The sequence below is a fragment of the Neophocaena asiaeorientalis genome, unplaced genomic scaffold (genome assembly GCF_003031525.2).
Source record: "Neophocaena asiaeorientalis asiaeorientalis breed wild unplaced genomic scaffold, Neophocaena_asiaeorientalis_V1.1 scaffold418, whole genome shotgun sequence".
NCBI lineage: Eukaryota > Metazoa > Chordata > Mammalia > Artiodactyla > Phocoenidae > Neophocaena > Neophocaena asiaeorientalis.
The window spans coordinates 3,038,430-3,052,698 of NW_020175731.1; the positions used below are offsets into that span (position 1 = coordinate 3,038,430).

A 14,269-nucleotide genomic window follows, 5' to 3' on the forward strand; every position below is an offset into this window, starting at 1 on the left:
ATGGAGATCTATGGGCAGCATAAAAGGTCTGGAAGATGAGAAAAGAGAAGCAAGAATGAGAAACAATTTGGAGGGGAAGGTTGTAGGACACAAAGATAGGTTCAACTTCTTTAGACATTTTTGCCCAAGAAAAATTCAAACGAGGAAAAGTGAAAGAAACCTTTTTCTCCTTCATTTCATTCCCTTCCCTTTTGCTCCACCTTGTTGCTCTGTGCTACTCTTCTCCTCCGACTCAGAAATCAGACTGGGATGACTGTTATTCCTCTTGGAGCTTTTCAGTTTGCTGATTACATCTCTTCTCTCTCCAGATTCTGCAAATTGAGATCAGATTCAAGAAGCCAGATGAGGATTATAGTACTATTAAAATATAATTTAATTTTCATTTCTGGTAAAGCTGGATTGGAGAATTTAGCTTAGACCCACACTTCCTCTGTTCCTTCTTAATTTATCTACCCACGTGATTCTATAGCACCTAAAAAACTGCAGGTCTCCCCTGCAGGCAGGGAAAGCCCTGTCTTGGGGAAATTTCCTCATAGGAGTTGGAAGGGAAAGGAGAACCTTCTCTTCTTGAAGACAGATAAATCCAAGAGCCAGTGAGAGCTCAGGGCTGGGGCCTGTCTGGAATATTGACCTTTAGTCTTATCTCAGCCATTAGATAAGTCACTTTGCTCTAGGAGGAACTGATAGAGTAGGGAGAAAGCAAGGTGTCCCTTTAATCCTGTTTTCTCCTACTTAGAGGAGTGAAAGTTCTCTTGTCCTTGCAGAGAGGCAAATAGCAGACATCCTCTCATCAGTTAAGTGCTTGTGGGTAATAGCGTTTTGTAGGCTAGCTTAGGAACTTAATCACCATTTATATAATTGGAACTGAGAATATATTTTCCTTTGAACTGGCTAAACCTCTTAACAGTCTTTAAGTGGGTGCTCATTTCATTGTGCGGTTAAATATATAGATTATTCAAGTCCATTTCCTTACTTGCTTTACTCCTCATTGACTGAGTGCCTAATAAGTAACAGGCACTGGGCTAGGCTCTCAGGATTCAGCAGAGACCAAGAATGGGTCCTGATGCTTATGGAGTTTACAGCCTAGAAAGACAATTAGCACACATACAATTACAGTAAATCTTAATGAATGTTAGAAAGCATAGAGTACTTCAGGAACACAGAGGAGGGGGAACTAATCTAAGAGGGTCAGGGAAGTGATGTTTAAGAGCTCAGGTCACAGAGTAGCATAGGAAGTAGCCAGAAAAAGGCAAGAAGGAGGATGAGCAAGAATGTTTCCGGCAAAAAGAATGTGTGGAAAGGCCAAAAAATGAGAGAGAGAGACTGTGGTATATACCAAGGTGGTACTTTTCAAGCTTCAGGCACCTAGGCACCTACCAGGAGATTGTAAAATTAATTTAGTGGTTGTGAACTGCATGTTTTTAAAAAGAAATAAAACAGAAAATAAGCGTGTCACACGTAGATACTTTACTAGATCGTGATGTATAAAGTTTGAAAATCCCTACAATAAAGGAAACAGAGAAAAAGAACAGTATGACCACAGCCAAAGATCTTGGGTAGGTAGGAATGGTGATGCAAGATTTAGTTACCCTTTTTAAACATTTTGGCTTTATCTTAGAGGAAATGAGAAGCCATTGAAAAGGTTTAATCAGAGCCTGATTAGATTAATATTTTCTAAGGATCCCTTTGAATACCTCGTTTTCCTCTACTCAAATATAAACTTTGCATTCCTTGGCCCAGTGTTACGGGTATTCCAAAGTCTGGTTCCAGTCTCTTTCTTCTAAAGAATATTTCTATTTTTGGTACTGGAACTTCTCGTTTCATAAAGATTCGTGGTTTGCCAAAGTGCTGTTGCACCAAGAGGGAAAGATCTATGAGAGCAGGCCTTGCTTCTGTCTTGTTCACACTGAACGTCTGGCGTTTAGCATGGTGCCCCATGCCCAGTAGGCACTAGGCAAATCTTTGCTGATAGAGTCTAAATACCCTGACTATTAGAACTGTTACATAGTAGTTGAAGTGACCTTGATGTTTCTAGCAATGCTTGCTTTTGGAAAAAGAAAAAGGGTTTTTTTTGTTGTTTTAATTTTTATTTATTTACTTATTTATTTATTTTATTTTATTTTTGGCTGTGTTGGGTCTTCGTTGCGGTGCGCAGGCTTCTCATTGTGGTGGCTTCTCGTTGTGGAGCACAGGCTCTAGGTGCACAGGCTTCAGTAGTTGTGGCACATGGGCTCAGTAGTTGTGGCTCGTGGGCTCTAGAGCGCAGGCTCAGTAGTTGTGGTGCACGGGCTTAGTTGCTCCGCGGCATGTGGGATCTTCCGGACCAGGGCTCGAACCCGTGTCCCCCACATTGGCAGGTGGATTCCTAACCACTGCGCCACCACGGAAGCCGGAAAAAGGTTTTTATTAGAAATTCTTTTTGCCCAGTTGGATTCATTAGTGATAGAACTCCATTCACTTATTTAACAAAAAGTTAATTTAACAAAAAGTACTTTTGTTATACTAAAGCAGTAGTAGAGATAAGAAAAAGAACAATGGACTTTCTGACTCTGGGGTTTCTGCTTTCAAGAAGTACAGAACATTGCAGGCTGTTCACAGGAGGAGGCAGTCGGGCAGCCATTTATATTTTGTTTGAACAGATCGGCATTCTCTGAGCACTCGCCAAAAGGCAGTTTTATAAAGATGGCTGGGGACAAAGAGAATACATTGATTAAAATGTATCAGTCACCTGCAGCCAATCCAGTCAACTGTGCTCTTTTCCCCATGGGGGCCTGGTGCGCAGTGGTTGCAAACAGCAGCCTCCTCGGTAGTGGATGCAGGCTGTTGCCTGTATAGGTTGCCCTAAGGGACCTCGAAGACAGCCCTTTCCAGTGGACATTAATGACTGGCATGCTGTCCCCAGTCTAGGCTCCAGACAGGTATGGGTGGTGCCTTTGGAAAGCCCCAGGGCACAGGGGTCAGGGTCCACATTGGCCACGTCATGATGTCCATCTGCACCAAGCTGCAGAACGAGGAACATGTGATTGAGGCCCACAGCAGGGCCAAGTTCAAGTTCCCTGGCCGCCAGAAGATCCACATCTGCAAGAAGTGGGGATTTACAAAGTTTAACGCGGACACATTTGAAAACATGGTGGCAGAAAAGCGGCTTATCCCGGATGGCTGTGGGGTCGAATGCATCCCTCGTTGTGGCCCCCTGGACAGATGGCGGGCCCTGCACTCGCGAGAGCCTTGGCGCTGTCCCCTCCTTACTCACGCCCACCAGTAAATCCTACTTTCTTGTCCAAGAAAAAAAAATGTATCAATCATATGAGCTTAATGGAGAGGCAACAGAAAATAGATTTTGATCTTAGAAGTAAAAATAGAACATCCATATACCCAACAGAACTTACCATTAGGAATTTAGTGATGTCAGTTTGTTGCCAGAGAATGATTGTACTGTCACAGCACTGTGACTTCACAGAATTGGATCGTGAAACCCAACTGTGAAGGAAAATTGTTTCAGTGTATGGTTTTGATAAGTGGCAAGAGAAGTTATGAAAAATTCATGAAAGGTAGACAGACTTCAAGTTCTGTTTCAGATTTCTCTTTAATACATTTTTTGAGATATGGAAACTTTGCTAATTAGTTTTGTAAATTAGATTTTATATATCTTTTTTTTTTTTTTTTTTTTTTTTTTGCGGTATGAGGGCCTCTCACTGTTGTGGCCTCTTCCGTTGCGGAGCACAGGCTCCGGATGCGCAGGTTTAGCTGCCATGGCTCACGGGCTTATCCGCTCCGTGGCATATGGGATCTTCCCGGACCGGGGCACGAACCCGTGTCCCCTGCATCGGCAGGCGGACTCTCAACCACTGCACCACCAGGGAAGCCCTAGATTTTATATATCTTAAACATGCATGCTAGGATCAAATCTTGCTACTATAGGATGGCTTTTTAAAAACATTTATTTATTTATTTTTGGCTGTGTTGGTTCTTGGTTGCTGCACACGGATTTTCTCTAGTTGCGGTGAGTGGGGCTACTCTTTGTTGCGGTGCTCAGGCTTCTCATTGTGGTGGCTTCTCTTGTTGCGGAGCATGGGCCCTAGGCACGCGGGCTTCAGTAGTTGTGGCTCACGGGCTCTAGAGCGCAGGCTCAGTAGTTGTGGCGGCCAGACTTAGTTGCTGCTCCGCGGCATGTGGGATCTTCCCCGACCAGGGCTCGAACGTGTGTCCCCTGCATTGGCAGGCGGATTCTTAACGACTGCACCACCAGGGAAGTCCCTATAGGATGACTTTTAAAAAATACTAATTGAACTTAAATGGGAACCATTAACTTGTATAAATTTATCCTAAGAAAATCATTCTAAATATGAGAAAGTCTTATGCACAAAGATGTTCATTTTCACTACAGTATAATTTAGTCAAGAAAATATCTTGCTATAAGGAAATGATTCATTAAAATGTGGCAATTCTCGGGGCTTCCCTGGTGGCGCAGTGGTTGGGAGTCTGCCTGCTAATACGGGGGACACTGATTTGAGCCCTGGTCTGGGAGGATCCCGCATGCCGCGGAGCAGCTGGGCCCGTTGGCCACAACTACTGAGCCTGCGCATCTGGAGCCTGTGCTCCGCAACAAGAGAGGCCGCGATAGTGAGAGGCCCGCGCACCGCGATGAATGGTGGCTCCCGCTTGCCACAACTAGAGAAAGCCCTGGCACAGAAACGAAGCCCCAAAACAGCAAAAATAAGTAAATAATTTTTTTTTTTTTTTTACGTTACGCGGGCCTCTCACCGTTGTGGCCTCTCCTGTTGCGGAGCACAGGCTCCGGACGCGCAGGCTCAGCGGACATGGCTCACGGGCCCAGCTGCTCCTCGGCATGTGGAATCTTCCTGGACCGGGGCACGAACCCGTGTCCCCTGCATCGGCAGGCAGACTCTCAACTACTGCGCCACCAGGGAAGCCCCATAAATAAATAATTTAATAAACTCCTACCCCCAACGTCTTCTTTAAAAAAAAAAATAAATAAAATGTGGCAATTCTCTTGAAGAAATTTAACCATTAAAAATGCTTTTTTAGATCAATGGTATCTTATTTCTTTTGAAATTTAAAAGTAAAAAGTGCTCAATATAAACAAAAGTTCAAATAATATAAAAAAAGGCAGGATTTAAAAAGTGAAAACAGTATTTCAAGTCCTTCCTTACCCTGCTCCCTCAACCTAGGCCAACCCAGTTCTCCAGAAGTCAGTGCTCTGAGCACTTCGGTATCTGTCCTTCCAGACCTTTTTCTAACCCAGTGGTTTTCAAACTGTGCTCCAAGGAGGGGCTTTGGGGGCTTCTCAGTTAGGTAAGATGGGGACTGAGTGGGGCTTCAACCGGTACTGCTTTGCTTTTACCTGTTTTCTATATTGGGGTTTCGAGTAGGGTTTAATTTAAACAAAGCATTCCCCTGCATTAAAAATAAATGTTCAGAAACCATTGGCCTAATTTAGAAAATGAAGTCCTAACCCTGCAGTCAGGAATTCCAGATCTTCCAGTTTACCGTTTTTTTGCTGCTTGGTGATACGGATCTTCTGCTCAGACTTGCCTATCCATTTCCCCAGCAGTCTGCCTGGTTGCTAGCCACCTCATTAGGACGTACTTCCCCTTCTTTTTCTCCATCTCTCTAAATGTTGTTATTTAAGGTTCAACTCGTCAATGTTTCGTTCACTCCCTCTTTCAACATTTTTAGTGGACACCACCTACATTTTGACTAATACTGAGTGGGGAATATGCAGAATTTTGTATCAAAAGCTCACAGACTAGTAAAGAGCAACCTTCATGTAAATAAGTGCAATTATGTATTATAAAACAAGAGTGGTTAAGGGGCAGATACTAAAGATAATAAGTGGTCTCTTCCTTCTACACCACCTTATATGGCACTTATAATAAGGGCAGTTTATGGTATGGTTACATTTCTGGGTCTTCAGTAAATAATTGCTCATTTATTTATTAACAGAAGATAAGGTAGAAGATAATTCACCTGTGAATTAGGGGGTGAGACTTGGGAGGGAGCTGTTTCCTTTCTTGAGCAATCAACTGTGTTCAAAAATAACTTGAATCTAACCTGCTAGATTCCGGTGTAGCGCATGGAGTTGGGAGGGAGCACTGAAGGACTTGTTCTGTAATCCTCGTCTCCGTGGCCACTCACACTGGTGTACAGGGAATGCCTGTCATTTCTGCTTTATCATTAGCTGGTAAGAAAGTTGTGAATTTGAGTCCTGTGTCTTTATTTTACTGACTTTGTAACTTGAGCATATTACTTAACCTCTCTGAGACTCAGTTTCCTGAACTGTAGTATATGAACATGTCTACCTCCTAGGTTTTCAGAAAAGATTATACAAGTACATACAAGCAAAGTCTATTCTTTTTGCTTTCAGTGGTTTTGATGTTCTGTAGAATGGGTGATTGTTCTCCTTTCTTTGGGGTTTAAGTTTTTAAATATTTGGGAGGACTTATGGATTAGACTCTAGTTCTTTTTTTTGGCCACACCACATGGCTTGCAGGATCTTAGTTCCCCAACCAAGTATCAAACCCATGCCCCCTGCATTGGAAGCATGGAACCCTAACCACTGGACCTCCAGGGAATTCCCTAGACTTTAGTTTTTTGAAGAAGTGGGTTTTTTTTATTCTGAGAGTGGCTTTTTGATAAGCTATTCATATTCCTGGTAAGGTATGAATAAACAATATAGGAAAGTAATCAGGCCAAAGAACATTTAGTGGGAAAATAAATCTTTTTCATTATTAACCAGTGTATTCTCCTGAGATTTTTTTTTTTTTTTTTTTTCGGTACACGGGCCTCTCACTGCTGTGGCCTCTTCCGTTGCGGAGCCCAGGCTCCGGACGCGCAGGCTCAGGGCCTCTTACTGTTGTGGCCTCTCCCGTTGCGGAACACAGGCTCCGGACGCGCAGGCTCAGCGGCCATGGCTCACGGGCCCAGCCACTCTGCGCATGTGGGATCTTCCCGGACCGGGGCACGAACCCGTGTCTCCTGCATTGGCAGGCGGACTCTCAACCACTGCGCCACCAGGGAAGCCCTCTCCTGAGATTTAAAGCAGACTGTTATATCTATGATCAAGAAAGCAAAATTAATAGGTAGGCCCAGAGTCCAAAGCCTGGCCTATTTTCTTCATTTTATCTGCCACTTTCCTCTATCTTTTACATAAAAAACAGTAAAGAATTTTTATGGTACTGTTCTAGTACTCTTTGGGAAAAAAAAAAAGTCAGAGAACTCTTGTCTGTCATTTCTGGATTATAGGTTTCAGAATAACCCCAGGCAAACTCATGATGGATTCTATCTTTGTAATATTTCTCATTCTGGTTGAGCAGACTTAGTTCTCTAGTCTAGAATAAACCTTACACTAGTGGTTTAAGGTAGTCTGTTTTATTTGTAAATTGTAAAAATGTTATTTAGAAACCTTTTTAAAAGTAAAAAAGTACATTAGATATGATATTTAAATTTAACAGCAGTATTAGAGCTACTTCCTATTCCAGCTTTCATCTTCTTTTTTCCTTTTAGAACATTGTGGTTTCCTGAAGACCTGTGTTGTTCAGTATATATAGGTACCATTTGTTCTGTGTATATACTGGTCATTATAGATATACAGTATCTTATAGCATGCTGGCAGTTAAATGAAAAATAGGGTGAGTGTAGTGTATACAATGTAAATATTAAACTTCAGTTTATTTTTTAAAGAAAGTAGGAACAAAACAGTTGATCTGAAAATTATAAGGTAGGGGTTTAATACAGCACTGTATAACATTTTTGTGATTCTGTGGTCTAGTCTGTTCCTTAGTAAGGGGAGAAAGAGGTGGAAAGTAGGTTTTGAGCCTTTTACAAAAATGTATAATAATGAATAAGGATGATGGTAACTAGCTAATATTTATTGAAGGCTCAATACACTGTTCTAAGCACCTTACATGTATTAAGTCATTTAATTCTCACAGTAACCCAATGGAGGAGATATTTTTTCATGAGGAATCTAAAGTATAGAGGCATACGTCCCATAGCTAGTGAAAGTCAGAATTTAAGCCAAAGCAGTGTGACTTTAGAACCCAGCCTCTAAACTACTGTCAGTATCATTAGTGTGTTGACAGTTCTTCACATTTAATTTTTTGGAAGGAAATCGTCTCTTTTAATTGAAGTGTGGAGGTTTGCTGAATAAGTCACTTGAAATTCCCCCGTAAAACCACTCAATGCAAATCATGTTATCCATTTATTCATATAATGAAAGCATTGCATATATCTCGGGAAGCTTTGTACAGTTTCAAACACAGCATAAAGCATTTGCCAGTGATTCCACATGAATAATGCAGCTTTGAACAAGCAGTTAATATTCTCCGTTTCAAAATGTGTTTGACTGAAATCTGTGTGCTCAAGTCTGGGATTTTGATTGTGCATAGATTTTATCATCTGAGTTTAAACTCATATTATTCCTTGGAACAAAACCTGTTCTTTTCTCAATCCCAGGAGGCAGTGTTTAATAGACGATGTAAGCATGTGTTTGAGCGTTAGCAAGGGGGCACCAAAAGAGAGAAAAAAATTTAAATAATATTTTGAAATTTTTTTCAGTTTTTTAAAATATATATATTTCAGATTATTTTCCATTATGGGTTATTACAAGATATTGAATATAGTTCCCTGTGCTAAACAGTAAATCCTGTTGCTTATCTCTTTTATGTATAGTGGTTTTTATCTGTTAATCCCGTACTTCTAATTTATCCCTTCCCCTCCTTCCCTTTGCCCTTTGGTAACCATAATTTTGTTTTCTATGTCTGTGAGTCTGTTTCTATTTTGCATATAGATTCATTTGTATTATTCTTTAAGGTTCCACATGTAAGTGATATCATATAATATTTGTCTTTCTCTGTCTGACTTACTTCACTCAGTTTGATGATCTCTAGGTCCGTCCATGTTGCTGCAAATGACAATATTTCATTTGTTTTTATGGCTGAGTAATATTCCATTGTATGTATATACCACTTTTTTATCCATTCATCTGTCAGTGGACATTTAGGTTGTTTCTATGTCTTGGCTCTTGTAAACAGTGCTGCTGTGAACACTGAGGTGAACTAGAGTTTTCATATTTTCTGGATATATGCTCAGGAGTGGTATTGCTGGGTCATATGGCAGTTCTGTTTTTAGTTTTTTAAAGGAACCTCCATAGTGTTTTCCATAGTGGCTGCACTAATTTACATTCCCACAAAAAAACACTGTAGGAGGGCTCCCTTTTCTCCACACCCTCTCCAGCCTTTATTATTTGTAGACTTTTTGGTTATGGCTGTTCTGACCAGTGTGAAGTGATACCTCATTGTGGTTTTGATTTGCATTTCTCTAATACGTTGTTGAGTATCTTTTCTTGTGCCTGTTGGCCATCTGTTAATGTTTTGTGACTTTTAAAGAAACAATGAAATAGTCTTTCTAGGAAAGACTTGTACCTTGTTGTGACTCTTATTTTGTTTGGAGTTATTTTGAATTATATGTCATGGCTCATGGGGGAGACACACTGTAGACTTGATGGCAGCCTGGCCCTTCCTTGGAACTTGGTGGCACAGATACAGTTGTTTATTCATGATCATCTAACAATATAAAATATAAATGAAATAATTGCTGTGAATACAGTGGAATGTTGGTTTTCTGGAAGTGTTTAGGATGTATTAATTGAATGAATGTTGCCTTTTAGTTGTGTTCCTACTGGGAAACTGTGGAGGGGGAGAAGTAGGAAAGAAGAAATTTTAGAGCCCCTGGGAATTTTAGAAAGAGGAAATTTTAAGTAGCCATTAAAAATAACTTTGTAGGATACTGATAAGACACTCTTTTTTGATATTTTATGAAATGCAAAAAGCAGGATGCCAAACTGTGTGTAATATGAACCAATTTTTGTTTTAAACATAGATATAGAAAAAAATATATCAACAATAAAGTTATCATATGCACTAATACATCATCAGTGATTATCTCTGGATGGTGGGTTTCCAGAATAAACAACTTTGTTTGTCCTTGGCCTTTATTTATTTGTTTATTTTGCATTGAACACATATCGCTTCTGTGAACAATAGAACTCTATGCCAGTGGATGTTAGAAGCACCATTTCCAAATGAGCTGGGAAAGAAAGGTAGTCAGGATATTTTTATGAGCAAAGGCCAGTATGTGGCAACTAAGTTGTTTTGGGGTGGCTTTGAGGGTAGTTTTAGTTTGAACTTCAAGTTGGACTTAGAGCCCTTGGGCTCCTTTTTTTTTTTTAACTGGTATTTGAATTAAAAAGTACGCAGCTCTGACCAAAGGGTAGAGGAGAGACTTGATTGCAGAGAGTAAAGATACTGAAAGAGTTAGATCATTATTTCAGTTTGATGCCAAAATAGTTGAGTAAGGTAACACTGTGTACCTGTGGTTCACCTAATCTAATAGAGCCTCTTGCTGTGAGTTTGTGCACTTGCCCTGCCTTCACAGCTCTGTGTACCAGGGGGCAGTATTGAGGGAAAGTACAGTTTGGGAAGGGGGAAGATTGGTGTCATCTCCCTGGGTGGTACCATTGTGAAGGTGTCCCAGCGAGGGAAGGTGATGGTAGGCCACCACCTGAGGAAGACCTCACTGGGTTTGGGAGCTGTCCTGTTTCGTCACCTAGTAGAAGGTAGTGTAATTCTATGTGGCCTGCTCAGCAGGGTGTAGCATGCTGCTTCGCCTCAGGGATAGGGGAGGGAGAAGGGCCCCTGGAGGGGTAGAATGGCTCTGAGTGAATATTTGGAATGGATCACCATGAAAATGATGGGGCACTCTTGGTCTTCAAATGTAGAAGAAAAATGTTAACCTTACACGTGGCAAATCATTTTTCCCTTTTCCTTTTCTTGGAAAGAAGATTTTTACTTTGACACATGGTTATCCATTCTGCACTTTACAATTCTGGAAGATTTTATATTCAGTTTTCACTTTAATTGTACGAAGAATAAAGTGTATATTTTAAGTTGGCGCTAGAAGTGTGTTTGCGTTTTAAAAATGGAATTCTCTTTAAGAGTGTAAGGATGTATTAAGGCTAAAAGTATGAAAGTATACTTTTTGGTGAGTTCAGAATAATAATTTCTCTTCATTTGAAATGCTGAACTCCAGTTACCTAGTCTCTAAATTTAGGTATTTCAGATTTATAAGTGCCAGGGAAAACCAGTAAGGAAATGTATTATTTATGTTTTATTCTCATGTATACTACCTTTTACACAAAGGTGTTGAGTCACTTTATAAAAAATAACATTTACAAGAAATATTGGGTTTTAAAAAATTATGAAACCAGTACCAGAGAAAATAAAACTAGGAGTGTAACATTAAGATGAATAAATTGATCATAGATGTGAGTTTCAGATGTAGCTGTAAGTTTCCTTGTTGCTGAAGTAAAAGTGTCTCTCAATCTTCATTAAAGAAAAAGAAAAATACCAGTTTTCAGTAGCAAGGCTTTCTGTAGCTATAATTTCTAAGTAAAGTTTCATGTGACTCTGTCTAGGGTGATTGATAAGGTGGTGATGTTCTCAGCAGCAGTTTGCAGGGAATTAGGAATGTCAGTTGCAAGTTAATTGCAAGAGCGTGGTTAAGTAGTTTTTTTGAATAAGATACATGTAAGAAATGTTTTAAAATGGGAGAAATATACTCTTGTTGTTTAAAAGCAGTTTCTGGGCTTCAAAACAGAGTTCTCTGATTTAGCTCCTTTGCTACCAACTATTCACCGAGTTGTTTCAAACAGTAGTACTAAGTGATATTTCTGGTCATTGTTTACTACCTGTATTATAAAACTGTATTGCTATTGATCTAATCAGAATCTAGTTAAATGATTGGGTTTTTTTTTTCACTTTTCAGTTGATTTGATAGGGGATAAATATAATCAAAGTTCATTCTACCAAGTATCAGTCAGTGCACTTGGTAGAATGAACTGTACTTTGTTTATGCAATACACTTAGTTCTTTGGACACACACTATATTTATTCTGTCAACATTTTCTCAGTAAGCAGAAATGGTTCAATTGCGGATTTTGTTTTAGTTGATTCATTGGCTTGTCTTCGGTGTATCCTTCTTCCAAATAAATTATTCTTTTTAAAAAATTATTTTTTTAAGTGGGATTGAGGGTTGTGATTCTGAAAACAAATCAGTTGTCTGGTTCTGGTTTCCTTTGGAACATTATTTGAGATGTATTGAGGATTTATTATACCGAAGATTTATTATACCCACTGATTCTTTCTCTGGGCTCAAACAAATTCTTTACAAATGTTTGGCTGTCTTTTAGGCCTATAGAAACTTTAGGATTGATAAATTTTATGATGTTACTCTGTTCTATCAGTGGGCAGTCTTAGAAATGAGTGATTGTTTTATGGAGTCCTTTAGCTTTGGGATATCAGGAGCTGAATCATGCCCATGATTTCTCAAGCTTCTGTGTTTGTTAGAGAATATCAGGACTACCAAATCAAGAAAGCTTGACATCACTACCTAAATTACCTAAATGTTACCTAAATGAAACCTGTGTGAGTGCTTGAATTCAGTTTAATTAGACAGTTTCCAGTTTAAGCCAAAAAGCCAGAATTTTTTTTTCTAGGAGCTAACTCTATGCATTTCAACCAAAGCAAAAAAAGTGTGTGTGGGGGGGCTGGGGGATACGTTGATTCCACTTTAGAGGTGAGCCTTTTAATCGGGGAGGACAGTATTTGTGAGGTAGCAGTTTTTTGTGGGTTTTTTTGCGGTATGCAGGCCTCTCACTGTTGTGTCCCCTCCCGTTGCGGAGCACAGGCTCCGGACGCGCAGGCTCAGCGGCCATGGCTCACGGGCCCAGCCGCTCTGCGGCATGTGGGATCTTCCTGGACCGGGGCACGAACCCGTGTCCCCTGCATCGGCAGGCGGATTCTCAACCACTGCGCCACCAGGGAAGCCCAAGTTTCATTCTTTAAATGAACGTAGTGGAAGAAAACTGAGTGGCCGTAAAGGCAGCCTGCGGTTTGAGTGCTGTAAAAAGCAAATTAAATAGACATAATCCTTCTGTGTGAACCTGCTATTCAATTAAGTACTTACTGGATATTATTCAAAAGAATGTACCAAAATTTTTTATAAAACAAGAAAATAATTTGTGCAATATTGGCTAAGGTCTAGCTAGTTTTGGCTGGCATGACCTCTCTGAAATCTGATTTAACTGACCACATAACACATCCTGTTTGGTGACTATCTACATCTTCATAACAAACAGAAACAGAAAACATATTCAGAGGAAATGAAAGAAGCAGAATGGGGACTTCCCTGGTGGCGCAGTGGTTAAGAATCCACCTGCCAATGCAGGGCACACGGGTTGAGCCCTGGGCCGGGAAGATCTCACATGCTGCGGACGGAGCAACTAAGCCCGTGTGCCACAACTACTGAAGCCCGCACGCCTAGAGCCCATGCTCCACAAGAGAAGTCACCGCAATGAGAAGCCCATGCACCGCAATGAAGAGTAGCTCCCACTTGCCGCAACTAGAGAAAGTCCACGTGCAGCAAAGAAGACCCAACGCAGCCAAAAATAAATAAACAAAATAAATAAATAAATTTTAAAAAAGCAGAATGCACACTTGCAGAGTGGTGAAACTAAGAATACACAGTAACCATAAGCTGGCTTGACTTCTAGGTTATTGTGTGTGTGTGTGTGTGTGTGTGTGTGTGATAGTGCTGTGGTTTTATGTGTGCTTATACAAATGTAAAATACCCACCCCCCAACAAGTTTTGAGATTTTAGACTAAGTGCGATAATTTTTTGTTGTTGTTATGGGAAGATAACAAAGTGTTAAACTTCCATTTATTGCCTCTCTTAGTAATGAGGTGTGACTTAGGCCTGCTAACTCACAGCTCTGATGAATTTTTCAAGTGTATTATTTAACCTTTGCAATGGAACAGAATGCCTCTTCCAGCACGATAGGCAGATTTTCTCCGAGATACTGATTTAGTAAATCAACACACATACAATACAATTCTTTTTCTTCTAAAACAAGCAATTTTAGCATTATTGTTTTTTTGTTTTTGTAACTACAGTTGAATTCATCAGGATTGTTTTGTATTAGTTTGTTTTCCTTTAAGTCAGTGGTTCCCTGACACAACTCTATAGATTAATGCTGGCCCTTGACAAAGCTTTCACAGGGAGCATGAAGTGAGTTCTTGATCAATCTAAATGTGCTCAATGGAAAGGCTTTTAGTCCAAGATTTTGTCCTTTCTGCATTTTTATTTTTAAAGGAAAGATCAAAAAAAAAAAAAAAAAAAAAAAAAAAAA

The 14,269-nt window shown here is 40.1% G+C and overlaps 1 non-coding gene and 1 pseudogene across 1 annotated transcript; both read left to right on the forward strand.

The window, feature by feature from the left end:
- The first annotated feature begins 2,728 nt into the window (after window positions 1-2,728).
- LOC112391081 (small nucleolar RNA SNORA70) lies at window positions 2,729-2,863 on the forward strand. The gene has a single exon (XR_003001394.1). It is a non-coding gene; the product is annotated as a small nucleolar RNA SNORA70 (small nucleolar RNA).
- On the forward strand, window positions 2,814-3,265 carry LOC112391006 (60S ribosomal protein L10-1-like; annotated as a pseudogene).
- The last annotated feature ends 11,004 nt before the right edge of the window (window positions 3,266-14,269 follow it).